We start from the raw sequence: 12,399 nt of genomic DNA, 5'->3' as shown, positions 1-12,399 counted from the left end.
CCCTGAAAACTTGTTTCATTCAGATCCAGTTGGCAAATTAGGATCAGTGGAAACGTTTTGCAAATGTTTGAAAATTTATGCTTTTATTAGATTTGAGAAATTGATTTAGGAATAAAACGATGAAATAAACAAAATAAATAAAACAAAAGCAAATGATTCCAGACTAGAGCAACTTCAAACATCCATTGCTGTGATCACGTGGCACTGCTAGGATGTCTGCGTTGTTGGGTTTTTTTGTTTTTTGTTTGTTTTCCCCAGTTCCATAGGAGGGAAGCAGACAGAGTTTAGTCTATTTTAGGAGAGACTTGTCCAACAGGACCACAGCGGGAGCCTCTGTTCCCCTCCGGAGAGCTCAGATGGGACCACAGGAGCAGGAACAAATGAGATCACAGCCTCTCACACACAGATGAGAGACAGCTGGTTTTACAATCCTTTAGTTTTTATTATTTTGTCAGAGAACCACTAAATACGTTTTCACTTTCACCACTATTGAACTGAGCACAACAAACCAACCCTTCAGTGATATAACAATCGAAGCATCCTACTGACAAGCTAATGTTGTTCTAGCTGAAAGCAGCTGGACTAATAAAAAGAACGAACGAGGAGACCGTCGCTCCTACACTCAGCTATTCACCGCTCTTTAATACGGCGTTTACATGAAAGAAATCGGACAGTAAAAGAACACCAACAATGCGACAGATGAAAAGCTGTCCCTGAAACCCTTTCGCTTTAGGATTTGATGCCCAAAAGGTAACACAAAAACGCTCCCAGTATGAAAACAAAATCTACTTTGCTCCACACACACTCCGCGGCTCGGGAGGATTCATTTTGTTTCGAACTGACACCAAAAAAGGCAGGTGCATTATTATTTATTTATTTATTACAGATGATGCCACCCTGCTCGAGTTTACCGTTGACAGCATGAGAACACGAAGCCTCTGCGGATGATGCCGAGCATAAAGTCGCTAATGAAAGTTGTTTCACGTCAGTCCAGTCAGGGTTTCGAACCACCTGCCTAAAACCTCTCTCTCACTGAGCTGCGACAAACTAGGTCCCTCAAGGAGCCATCTACAACAGGTAAAATATCAATAGTTTATCTTTTTTCCACATGAACTCCACTTCAAAAGATCAGAACTATCCCTTTAAAGCATGATCAAACCTGATTGGTCAGTACAGTTTAGCTTAATAAGAAAAAAGAATACCAAAAACACTTTTTTAAAACAGAAAATCTGCTCTTTTTGCTACAGATTTTTCCACACACACACACACATATATATATGCAAATATCAGCTAATAAAGTTTCGGTCTTTTTAGCAGTAATATTCACATCAATCTGAGGCAACGAGGTTTAGATATTTTAGTCTGAACTAAATTAGTGCAGCGCTCAGTTGATCAGCACCTATGAGCCAGGTTTCTGCTGAAACTCTCAAAAAAAAAAATCTGCAGAGTTTCTGTTTCCGTTACAAACACGTTTCAGTACATAAACCCTGTGGAGACAGCGTAACAGACAGGAAGTGAACGCGGCTGGTTTTCCTCGAGCACCGTGTTAATCTCCTTTAATTGTCCCAAAATGGAAGTCTGCTCCTTTGCTTCAATCAGACACTCTTCGCCAATAATTGAGCGTCTGACTTCGCTTCATTATACGCCCCAAAAGGCTGACCGATGTAGGAATAATTTGACATCTTTTGTGAGAAAAATGAACGCATGAACGGCGCTCCTCTGATAAACTACTTGTTTTTTTTTAAATTTTTCATTTCAGTTTTCATTTCAGTATTTTGTCATCATTTGTATGTTTAGAGGTGTGTTTTTACAAGAAAAGTTTCATTTTCTTGTCCTTTTTTTCCTGCATCTCAGAGGACAAACACCTCCAGCACAAGTTGACTTAAAAGGAAACAATTGGTGGAGGTAAGAAGTCAGTATTTAAAATGAAAATGTGAGAAAAGCAAAACAAAAATAGATCAATTTATGCAGCCAAGCAGAGCCAATTTCTTCATTACGACACACTAAACGCTCTATTTACACCACGAAATGAACCCATCAATCTTTGCTAACTGTGCACCTTGAATGCATTTTTTTAACACTTTAGTGTCAGGTAGGTTATAAAAACACCAGGACAGTCTGGTGACCAGGTATCTGAGAGGAGATGCAGACAATGGTGAAAACTACAGATGGCACTTCTTTTTTCCCCCTCCTACCTTAAAATAATTGGACCTGTGGTGTATATCCTCCCACAGGAAAAATGTATGAATATCACTGCCTGAAGCCATTTCAGTCAACATGAATGTGTCCAAGAGTCCCTTCAGCATAAAAATAAATTGAATCTCAAAACTTTGTACGCCCTCACTTCATGGGTTAAAACTGGTAACAGACGTTCAACCTAAGGCTTTTGTTTTCTGGCTTTATTATTATTCAACCCAGATGTGTTCACCTCAAGCTTTTTAAAAGAGAAGCACTCTTGGTGCTTTGAAGGGGAATTTTCTGACCAAACCAGCCAGGGAGACAGAGAAATACACTGTGAGAAAAAAGATGAAAAGACAGGAAAACAAAACAAAACAAGAAAAATTGTGTTTAAGAGCACGCACATTAGATTAGATTAACGTTACATTGTTGCTTTCATTGACCCAGATCTTCATAAAAGCGGTCAATAGAAGCTTCCTGTCACACAACCTCAAAGCCGAGGCTTTTTAGGTGTGTCTTTATGTTTAAATAGGTCGCGTAATCTGCTCAACCAGTCGGAGGGAAATGACGCCTGAAAGAAAAACGAAAATTAGCTGGAAGAAGAAAACAAAGAAAAGAAAGAAAGAAAGCGACAGAGGCGGGATCACTTCTGTGAGTGCGTGCTTTAGTGAAGATCAAGTTCCCTCTGTGAGAAGTCTGCGACTGTGCTGAAGTTTCATGATGAGAGCAGAGCGAACATCAATGACGGGATAAAGTTTCCCTCTGCCCCTAATTATAACAGGACTGCTGATAGCTTTAACCTTTCCTGGAATAAGAAAGCAGAAACAAAAGAATAGGAAAAAGCCTGAAATTTGACAGTGATGATGAGGGGCAAAGTAGAAGGAAGCGCACCTGATCTGCGGCTTCGGAGACGAGATGAAAGCAGGTCGTCTTTTTTTTATTTAAAGCATATTTAACAACACGTCAGCTACAGCAGCACTGACAATGAAATACATTTTTGCCAACTTCTCATAGAGGCCCCATTTACAACGGATGATGACCCCGCTGTGATGTAAACCATCAGATAGTGTCCCTTCCTGTGGTTTGGTTTGCTTGTCCTGGTTAGGGTGGAATGTGGTTGCAGCAGCGGCGCCGTATCCGTGACGCTGTGCCTGTGGCCCCCCGACATGGCTGGGTGTTGAGATATTAAAGCAGGACTGGCCTCAGTGGCCTCATGCCCAGGTAACAACCGTGACCACTTAAGGTCATGGACGCAAACTAGTGCATGCTGGGTAAACGTGATCATATAGAGCATATAGGGCATATAGAGCGCATTGAGGGCGGGGGACAGCGTCTCGGGGGACCTGGAAAACAGCACACAGTACCTAATTGGTGAGTACTAGCGTAGCAGCGCCACAGCTAACTGATGGTTCTCTAAATTCACCATGCCCCAGCCATGTTCTAACGAGTCCTGTAGGTCGCGGAGGGCGCAACAAGGTCGCCATCCAGAGTGAAGGCGGTCTGATGGTGCAGCTTAGTTAGTGAAAGACTAAAATTCACATTAAAAAGTGTTTCCCCACTACATGCATCAGTTTTTATTGTTTCTGCTAACATTCGTGTTGCAGTCAGAGCTACTGTAATTGTTTTTTTGTTTTTTTTTTTACTATTTGTAGAATCATACTGTTAAAACTGCATAGGTGTTGTCAAATAGTGAATAACCCACACAATACCTCTTTGGGGCTGTGAGGTGTGTGGGGTTACAAAGGAAATGTTCCTCTCATCCAGCCCTCTCGGGTTTGTCATATCTCTTGTGAGAGTTGTGTGTGTGTTTCTTCAACTGAAGTGCAACGAAGCACACGGCGCGAGCTCAGCTCTGATGGGTGCAGGTGGATGTCGAGGTGCTGGACCCGCGTCTCCGTTTCTGTCTCGCAGGCAGGAATCCATGGTGGCCTTTTGTTTGTAAGTAGAGCTCTTCATTTTCAACCAGATTGAGTTTTATTTGCAGCAGGAGAAGATGTGACAGACGGCTGCTTTGCACTCGTGTGTATACGAGCGCCTCCCAAGTCCCCTGATATTTTACAACACATGTTTTACCCATGATCAATTAAACAAACGTCGAAAAAGCAAGAAGAATGCGAGTCAGTGAACATGTAAACTCCTACAGAAGGACCATCTGTAATGCTTTTAGAAGAGGTCCATTCCTCTGACAGGAGTGAAGCCTGAATGTTGATATTTAGATGTGAACTGATGGGAAGCTGCAACACCTAGTGGATGTTAGGCACAACTGCAAGAGATTTAAGTTTAGCCTGGGTTTATTTTGTTTGTTTGTTTTTTTTGTAATGACTTGCTGGTTCTAAAACAACAATTTTTTTATTTTATTTAATAAAAGAAAAATTAAAAATACAGCTCTGTCCTCTTTTATGAGCACTGTCTAAGTCCTGATTGTGGGAAGATTTCCTCTGATGCATTCACTTACTCTGAATAAACCGCCTCCTGAACAGATGAGAGTCCACAGCTATCTGTCCAATTAAAATCTCAGACGCCCACTTTTATGCACCAGACCCCAATTATCACGTATCCCTCCTCTGCAGCCCAGCAAAGTGCGAGCTTGCAGGCAAAAAAAATAATAAAATCACAGCGAGAGGAATCAAATCGCTGAAGCCTCAGAGTTTAGAAAGAATTTTGCGGTCAAAGAGAAGTGCAGCGTCAGTCTCGATAGGAAACAGGAGACGCGTTACTGCGGCCGAAAGCTGCTCCTACGTCCGTTTAGACATGCGACCGCTGCATAAATCTGAAGCTGAAACAAAACGTGAGCTTGTGCTCTAAGCCCCTGTGAGCCTTACTGAACCTCCTGCAGCTCAGAACGTTACAAAGCTGGCGTGAACTAAACTCTTATTGGCCATTTTCAAACTTGGGAGACTCAGATCAGCTCAGTCAGGCAGCGTTTGTGTACCTTCTGGAAACATTTCTTCAGACATGATGCAGTTCTTCGTTTTGAAATATGCATATCGTATGGTGATTTTGATTCTTTCAATGGTTTATCATTACTGATACCCACTTTTTCCCCTGTCAGACATTTGACACTGAAACCTAAGATGGACTATTGGCCAATCATGTTGTTAAGAGCCTTATAATTTTAGCTTAATGGTGGGTTTGATTTCAGAACGCAGCGGAGCAAAGAGCCCGTGAAATATGCGCTCATGGTAACAAGCTTTTTACACGTTCACAGTCAAATCTCTGCTAAAAGCAAAACACGTCTGCAGGTACGGAAATCAAATGCGCTGTTTGCGGGAATAAATCTCTTTTGTGAACACATTCTCGAGGCTTCGAGGGTGTTTTGGTAGATGAAAAAGCTGACTGAACACTTGGCGGGTCTAAATTTATTTAATTTAGTTTGTGGAGACGGTGCGGCCTTACGCAACGCACTCAATCTCCAGAGTAAAAGCTGTAAAGCTGACTGAGTAGCAGAGTGGTTTGAACATTTTTAGCTTTTTGGTTTTTTATGAAAAAGCTTTCCAAATTCAAAGGGTTCCCATAAAAACAGGAAGTAATTATCCAAAGAGCCATACCGTATTAAAATGCACGGAAAATGTGGGAGTTTAAAAACTACCGCAGGTGAGTTAGAGCCGAGGATGCATTACACAAACTATTATTCTGAACGTTTTAAAGTTTTCCCCCTTATTTTTGCGGGTCATCTTAGGAATTTTAACTTTGTGCTGTATGACCCCCAACTTAGAGAAAAAAAACAGAGTAATACACAGGTTTTTATCTCGTCTTTTGTTGCTGCGTTTTCATAACACGATCCGGGCGTCAAATCCCACCTGAGCGTATATCTCCGTTTTATTCTGACGTTTTTTATCACGGAACAAATTAAAAAGTAGGGATCCTTGAAGGAATGCGTATCGCTTACCGCCTTGAATGCCAAAGTTTTTAAAGAAAGATCCCACACGATCTGTTAGAGCTCAAAGTATTCGTTGGAGATGGCTCTCGGTGACTACTGCTCCAGGTTTTGGCTCAAAATGTGTAAAAATGGCCAAATTATAGCTGTTTTTGTGTTTGCCGAGGTTGGGTTAGCTGTGGTGGTCATCTTGAATTAGGCCGACTCAAAACATTAATGCAAGCACATTCAATAGTTACCTCATCCGTGGCGTTTAAATCAATGATTCCCAAAGTTGGGGCCGGGACCCCAATGTGGGTCACCCCAACACCAAGCAGGGGTCCTTAATGATAATCAACCTACAATTTAAAACTTAGTTTTTATAATATATTTGCACCATAATTGTGACAGAGAATTGAAATACAAATCATAAATTGATTTTTAAAAATAGCATAATGGATGTTAGGACTGTTTGTGTTGTCATTATGCTCTTATTTAATAGAGTCTTTACCTTTTTTTGGATATTTAAACAGCCAACAGATGGGGTCACACACCTTTGTCACAATTAATTTATGAGTTGAAAGCTGAAAAGTTTGGGAATCACGGGTTTATTAATTATATATGCGTATTAAGGGGATCTGGAAACGTTTTTGAGAGATTTCTATGATGCAGCTTCGTTTTAAGTCATAACTAATAACACAAACAGTTAGCTGATGAAGTCACGTTTTCTGAAAGAATTTACAACGAAACAAACTGGAAATAAACAAAGAAAAACTCCATTTTTTTTTTTTTTAGTAAGGTAAATACAGATTGGTGTTCTGCCCTCATTTATTAATCTGTACTGCCACCTTTTCATCAGCTCCAAATCAACAAATGCAAACATTCCTAACTTGGAACTTCATTCCCCAGATTTCTCCTTCTTTCAGCATCTTTCTTGATATTTTGGAAACTCGACTCATGAGACTTCCTATAAGAGCTGCAGATGACAGTCAAGTCACCCAAATGACTGTACTTTTTTCATTTATTGTAACTGATAAGTAAAAGGTGTCGTATTAGCTGTTTCATCAGTTTTGGGGTTGTTTTTTTACTCTAAACCAACAGGTAGTTTGCACTTTGACATACAGTAGTTTTCAGAAGAGTCAGCAGAGTAAAAGCAGCTCTGAAATCTGCTGACATTCTCAGCTACAGTCGTTTCACACCGAGCTGTTCGTCCAGGATGTGGCGCAGGAGGTGTTAAAACAAGAGTCTCTCTTTTTTTTTAATCTTCAAGAAAAACAGATGCTAATCTGAGATCATTGACTAAGACAAAAAAAAAATTAGCATTTTCTACTATAAGTGGAAAAACAAGGCGATGCAAAACAATTATAAAGTCTCTCACAAAGCAAGTGTAACCCACGTATCACCCAGCCCAACAGGAGTAATATCTCCAGAAACTTTGAAATTTTAAACATTATAAGGAGGATCTTTGTGAGGCCTTTCTTTAAAGCTTCACGCTCGTGTTCTGCAGCAAACCTACTGTAAGTCGTATGCTACGGCATGAAGAAATACTAGCTGTGCTGAATATTTTAGCACATGTACTCGGTGAGACAACACTTCCCAGCAGCTTTCGTGAAACTTCTGATAAGACGGCCACAAAATGATCGAAGCAGAAAAAAAAAGGTTAAACAGCTTCCCTCTGAACACAGACGAGGCTCATCAACTAAAGGCTCGATTAAACTATTCTGTTTAATTCAACGGATATTCATCTTAAAGCTTAAATTACAGTTATTCATATGTACAAACAGAGGTTTGTAAAAGAAATAACTTGGAACTGAAGATGAAAAGCTCAGATAAATACACTGAATGTTATTCACCATTAAACAGTGACTGTGATTAAAATGTTATCAGATATTTTTAACATAATATATAAGTTAATAATAACATAAAAAACTAAAATAAGGAAAAATATATGGTAATAAAGAATTTGAGACACCCAAATAAAAATATTATATTTTAAAACAATCATTAAATTAATAAATGTAGTTCTTATTCAGAAAAATAAACGACTCTGGAAGTTGCTTGATGCAAATGATAACAGTTTAAATGTGGGAATTTCCTTCTTTGATTTTAAAGGGGAAATGAAAAGGGTTTGGAAATTAAAATTAATTTAAAAGAAGGTCCTAAAAGGTGCTTGTTTTCAGAGTCTCGCATTTTAAAAACTTTACACTAATGTTAAAATTAATAATCAAAGATCGAAAACATTACCAGGCTCTTTTTGACATTTCCCGTGACCGATCGGAAGTGTGACGTATAAAGAGCCAAACACGGGAGCAGGGCAGTGAATGTCAGAAACAGACAGTGTTGAGGTGAAACGGTTCAGTTTGTTGTAACTTATTGTGTAAACGGACCCAAAACTCCAACAGCTGAGTCGTTCTTCAGGAAGCTGGATGGAATGGATGTGGTTAGTTTAGCTCCTGGTGAAAATTACAACCCAAAGTCTGGAGACTGATTTTGGAGTTAATGTTTTAAAGAGGAGGTCCTGAAATACAACCCTTCAATAGACGAACCACTCGCCATGTCTGCTGTCCTTGCTCCTCGCTTCCATTCTGCCTGATAAACGCTGACAGGAACCTCCTCAGTGTCCTGCAGCGGTCTGCCACAGCTTCTACGTCTCCAACCAAGGAGGTAACACCGCCCACACACAACCACCCCACTTCAGGACACAAAAACTCTTAAAAACAAGTCATTAAGGTTTGAAATCTGAGGAATGGACCAGTGGAGGGTTTTGTGATAACGTTTAACTAAAAGAAAAAGATGAAATTTCATTTTTTTGATATTTCATTTCACCTTTAACGCTCACAACACACTGCCCTCTGGTGGACAAACAGTGGATGGCCAGTCCTGTAACAAGCTGTTCTGTGGATTAACTAATATGTTGAAATAACACGTGGACTCAATACAGAAAATCTTTTGCTGTGTTATTACACGGATAACAAATACATAAACAAGACAACTCATGTTCTACTCGCTGTAAACTGGAAGGAACAAACGTCCAAAATGTAACAACACATTTTCTAACGTATCGCTCCAACAGCCTCAACCTACAACAAACATTGAATGCTGCACAAACGAACACAATCACAGCAAAAAAAACTGCGCTGGACTCCATTTGTGTGTTCAAACATCTGTTTAAACAGCCAGCAGTTTTCAACAGGTCGACCCTGTTCTAAATATAACACTAAAAAACATCAGAACGTTATGTAAACAACGGCTCTATAGGAAAAATGCAACCACAAACCTTCACCTGGCTTCAACTCTGGCTCATAAACTCTCGAGGAACTAAAGCATTCACCAAGACGAACTCTGACGAGGACAAACCCTGATGATAACGGCGGCCGAGGGGCCTGCTAAAGCCTCGGGCCTTTCTGAACCATCGGGACTCACTCGGCTTGGCTGAGGGTCGCGAGTCTGTTTCTGATGAGGCAGTTCTCCTCCAGCATCCTGGAGATGGTCCTGAGAACCGAGTGCTTGGCCTATCAGGACAGGACAGGACAGGACACGGGACAGAAGCCCAGGAAAAGGGCAAAGATGTGATGAGAGAGCTGGAGAAGTTTGACGAAGTAACGAAGATAACACACGCTTGGCTTTTTTTACATGGTTTTTCAAAGGAAACAATTTGATGCTCAAACAGCGTTACCAATAAAAATAAAAGTATTTTTTTCTTTTCTAGTGTCTTTAGGAAGTCATGAGTAGTAAATCCAAGTCAGCCATTTTCCCGTTAATGCCTTTAATTTGCTCAATGGGAGTGATAATGTTGGGACTGTAAAGTGCAGAAGCAGAGGCCATGAGTAAAAATGTATTTTTATGACATTACCCATGATAGAAAAGCTAGTTTTTGTAATGTTTGTATAGTCTGAAGATAGTTTCTCAAGATAGCAGGTTAATTATCTCGATCTTGTAAAGTCTGTTTCTTCGTAATAACTAAAAATTAATTTGAAAAAACAAAAAAGGGTTTATCAGGACAGTCAGGCTAAAAACCCCATCCAGCAAACAGCTGCACACTTTACTGACTGGAATATATCCCCCACAAGCGTCACGACAGTGATACTAAACGATAAAAGAACACGAGAAGAACCCCTCGTTTTCGAACCACAATCCTCTCGTGGTCACAAGGAAACAGAACTCCTTTTGTCCAGGCATGACGCCTTCTCTGGAAAACGGGGCCGGTTTCTCCAGATAACGTGATAAACTTGTTAAATTCAAGATAAAAGAATAATCAACTCATGATCAATAATTACAGGCGCAGCTGTAGAGCAGATGTTAGATAGAACTTTTATTGTGAATTTGTGCTTCAGTAAACAAAACTGAAGTGATTTAAACCCAGACTTTTCTAACTATGCTAAGGTAAATTAGGGTTTAACTACCACTGTTAAAGTTATCCAGGTTTTTCTTTGGTGTCCTCCTATTAGGTCTCAGGAGGTTAATGTTAGTAAATTAAACCAATATCGACATTATAATGTTATTTAAACCATACTTAACAAGCAAATATTGTACAATCATGCCAATAAGTCCTCTCAAGGTAGTATTAGTGCTTTGACTTCGTCAGCAAAACCAAGGATTTTCTAGCTGAATATTGCATTTTATTCAGCTTATTAAAGTTATTCACGTCACCTGACAGAGGTTTTAATGTTGTGACAGACTGGTCTGTATAAAATAGAAGCGCTTTTGAATTTAAATAATTTACAGACAGCTGGTTTGTTATCCACAACACTGACGTGTCGCCTCGCTCGACTTGCCAACAAGTTTTACTTTAAACAAATTAACTAAATGTAGTTTTCTTCTTAAATGATTTTTCGGTGTTTCCCACAGTTTGCAGCCTACCTTTTCCTTTGTTGGCGGAGTGTTGGACAGCTCGGAGAAAAAGAAGACATCGCCATCAATGAGGGCAGGGTTCACACCTGGGAACAGAAATAAAAATAATATTTATAACAATATAATAAAGCTTTGCCTCTAAAGATACGCCTGTAAATATAAAGAAGAATATTTTCTGTTTTCTGAGAGGTTTTTATGGAGGCATGTCAGATTTTCTTAGGTTTGGATTTTGGAAGTGAACACATGAAATAAAATAAAAGAAAAGAAGCTAAGCTTGTAAACAAAACTCAGCAAATTACAATTTCAATAAACGACAAATTTTAGGAAAAGTCCTGAAAAAACGTGTTTAAGAGGTCTGCCAAAAAAAAAAAGTTAATTTTGTTTGTTAGCACCAGTTTATTATTGTAAATTTGCTTCACTGATAAATAACTCAAGAAAGTTTTATTATTTTATCCGTAAACTAAACCTTTTAAGCAAAAAATACAGTTAAAGAGTTAGCATTAGCCTGCGAGCTAATTCTCCCGCTGTCACCTACTGCTAATATTGAGACTTCTCAGATTAGTTAATAATTAACTCTAATAACACTAACATACATAGCTTTTGGTTAGAAGTTATAATTATACGAGTAAATTAAATTGTTTGATTAGTTTATTCAATAAAATGTTCAAATGATGCTCCTTTTTGCTGGTATTAAAGCTAGCTAAACTCCAATGACCGAAGCTAGCTAACGTCTGTTAGCATGATGGTTAACTTATCAGATAGTTTATTAAAAATATTACTTTGTGTTTGTCCTCCTTGGTTTATGTTCGTTTTGTTTTGTCTTGTTGCAAGCTCCAGAGTCCATTTGGTCGGTGTTTTGTTCTCCTTGGTGACCTTGTTGCGTTCAAATAATTGGACTTTCAGCCGAGGAGGAGTTCTTATTTTTTCAGCTCCGGTTTTGCTCCGCAGTTTCTTCTTTCTGCGTTTGTCGGTTTGAGACGAAGCGGAGGGCTCGGGCCGGTCCCGTCCCGGTTCGACTCCTTGACTGGAGCTCGGTTTGGGCCCAAACCGGAGAGAAAACGCAGTTTTAACAGGCGGCATGTTTGTCTTTTCTACCACTGGACTTATTTTGTATTACAGGAGTTCCTACCGCCGCCGCCCAGCAGGGGGCGCTGCCGCTCCGAGAATAAACCTCCAAAGTGTCTCCTCCGGCTGCGTTTCTTCCGTTTTAAAACACTTACAGGAAGATCTCAGGACATGTTTTAGTTACATCTTATGCCAGACCCATTTTAAAATAGATTTCCTTCTGCACAACCATCATTATTCAATGGAAAAGCAAAAACAATTGTTTGCTATAAAATGGCATCCAATTTCCAGTGTTAGAAAACAGACATTTCCACACAAAGATGCTGCCTGCTTTTGTCTGTCAGAATAATATGAATATGAGTTTTTGGTCGGTGCCTCAATCCCTGCCATTATGGCTAAATATTACATTTTTCTGAATAAAACAGAAAATTTTGTATTTGGGAGCCTTT

This window comes from Kryptolebias marmoratus, linkage group LG9 (genome assembly GCF_001649575.2).
Source record: "Kryptolebias marmoratus isolate JLee-2015 linkage group LG9, ASM164957v2, whole genome shotgun sequence".
NCBI lineage: Eukaryota > Metazoa > Chordata > Actinopteri > Cyprinodontiformes > Rivulidae > Kryptolebias > Kryptolebias marmoratus.
The sequence above is the reverse complement of the archived record's forward strand: the minus strand, read 5'-3'. Positions refer to the sequence as shown.